Source organism: Rhea americana, unplaced genomic scaffold (assembly GCF_003343005.1).
Source record: "Rhea americana isolate MKP2758 unplaced genomic scaffold, rheAme1 scaffold_1011, whole genome shotgun sequence".
In the NCBI taxonomy this organism is placed as follows: domain Eukaryota; kingdom Metazoa; phylum Chordata; class Aves; order Rheiformes; family Rheidae; genus Rhea; species Rhea americana.
In genome coordinates this window covers 3,768-5,438 of record NW_028185053.1, presented here as the reverse complement: position 1 = coordinate 5,438, position 1,671 = coordinate 3,768, and the positions used below count along the sequence as shown (strand labels likewise).

General features: G+C 48.1%; 1 non-coding gene across 1 annotated transcript; it reads left to right on the top strand.

Annotated features, from left to right (window-relative positions):
* Positions 1–981: 981 nt before the first annotated feature.
* TRNAS-UGA (transfer RNA serine (anticodon UGA)) lies at positions 982–1,063 on the top strand. Its single transcript has one exon. It is a non-coding gene; the product is annotated as a tRNA-Ser (tRNA).
* Positions 1,064–1,671: the final 608 nt, after the last annotated feature.

The following is a 1,671-nucleotide window of genomic DNA, read 5'->3' as shown; positions in this document are numbered from 1 at the left end:
CCCGCTGTGCACCTCTTTGTGTGACTCTGACTTTATCTCATTGACAATCTCCATATGGTTACTGAAAAGCTGGTGTTAGATCCTCTGAAAACTCTCTCTTCTTCAGGYTGGATAAAAACAATTCCCTCAAGATTTTCTCCACAGGTCCTGGGCTTCAGACCACTGACTGTCTTGATGTTTTSTTTTATGGGGGAGTGTATCAGGGACCCAAAACTGAATGCAGTATTCTAGCTCTGGCCTGATGAACGCTGAGTGGAGGGGAATAATCACTTTCCTCAATCTACTGGCTGTGCTACCATGTTCAGGCAGCCCAAGATGCAGTTGCCCTTCACTGCTACCAGGGCATGCTGCTAGCTCATGTTTCAGTTGGGGCATGAAGACGCCAGGCTCTTTTCAGCAGAGTTGCTCCCCAGCCAGCTAGTCCCCAGCCTCTACCATTACAGGGGCTTCCTGCTTGGGTGCAGGACTCTGCATTTGTCCTGGTGCAATTTCTGTCAATTGGGAGTTGCTTTCCAAGAGATTAGGGCATTTCTGCCAAAGGAAGGGAAATATGGAGGATCATTCCCAGACAGGTGAGGCCAGTGAGGATTGTTCCCTTACAACAAGGCGTCTGTTAGCGCGACAGCAATGGAGATCAGATACACAGCTCCTCCCTGTGCATCTTGCCAGGATGCTTCAGAGCTGGACTATATTGTGATCCCCACAGGACAAATGCTCAGTCTCTTTTCAGAGGACCATCCTGGCAGGCACTGCAGCTGATTTGCAATTTCCAGGGGCTCCTGAAAACCTCTACCTCAGCTTGAGCACTGGTTTCATTACCCTCACCTCCAGCTCTGCTGCAGGGACCACATGTTATTTAAAGAAGTAGCCAGGTCACTGCATGATGTGGCTAACACTCCAGATGGGCGGTGTCCAGGGTGAATAGCCAGTATTCTTGTGGCCTTGAAATCCTCTTTATTATAGCTCTTCTGCTACCACGGTGCTGTGATGGCCGAGTGGTTAAGGCGTTGGACTTGAAATCCAGTGGGGTTTCCCTGCGCAGGTTCAAATCCTGCTCACAGCGAGAGCTTTTACTGATGGGCTTCATGGAGTGCAACACATCCATCAGACTTAGGCGTGTGCTGCTGGTTATTCAGTTCTCAGAAGCAAGAAGGGTGAACACAAAAGGAAGGAATTTCAGGAAATAAAGGTTGTGGGATCCAAACAGTTGATGCCTGAAAGAGGAGAAAAGCCGCCTGGACCCTGCAGAAATACTGGTGATGTTTTATGTTCTTTGAAAATGAATTCACTACAGTCAGCACCGCCTCACTGAAGACACCAGCTAGGATGACAGAGGAAGATCAGATCCATCAGTACTTAACATGGGGCTGACCATCCTAGATGTTCACAATGTGGCATAGGTTGGGGGGATACAAGAGCGGAGACTGTACTTTAACATGCTGTCAAAAGAATTTGTCTGACTTTCAACACTTTTCTGAAACTCGGAGACAGGGACAGGTGGGTAAGAGTGGCTTTACCAACAAAAGGGACTTTCAGGCTGCCTTAACAGAAATCAGCATGTAGCCCCTTATTTTTGATTTCAGAAGATGGGACTGGAATCCACAGTCCTTGCGTGAGGAGATCATTGCTGTTCTGTGGAGCCCAAYGATACTTGGATAAGATATTCCTGGA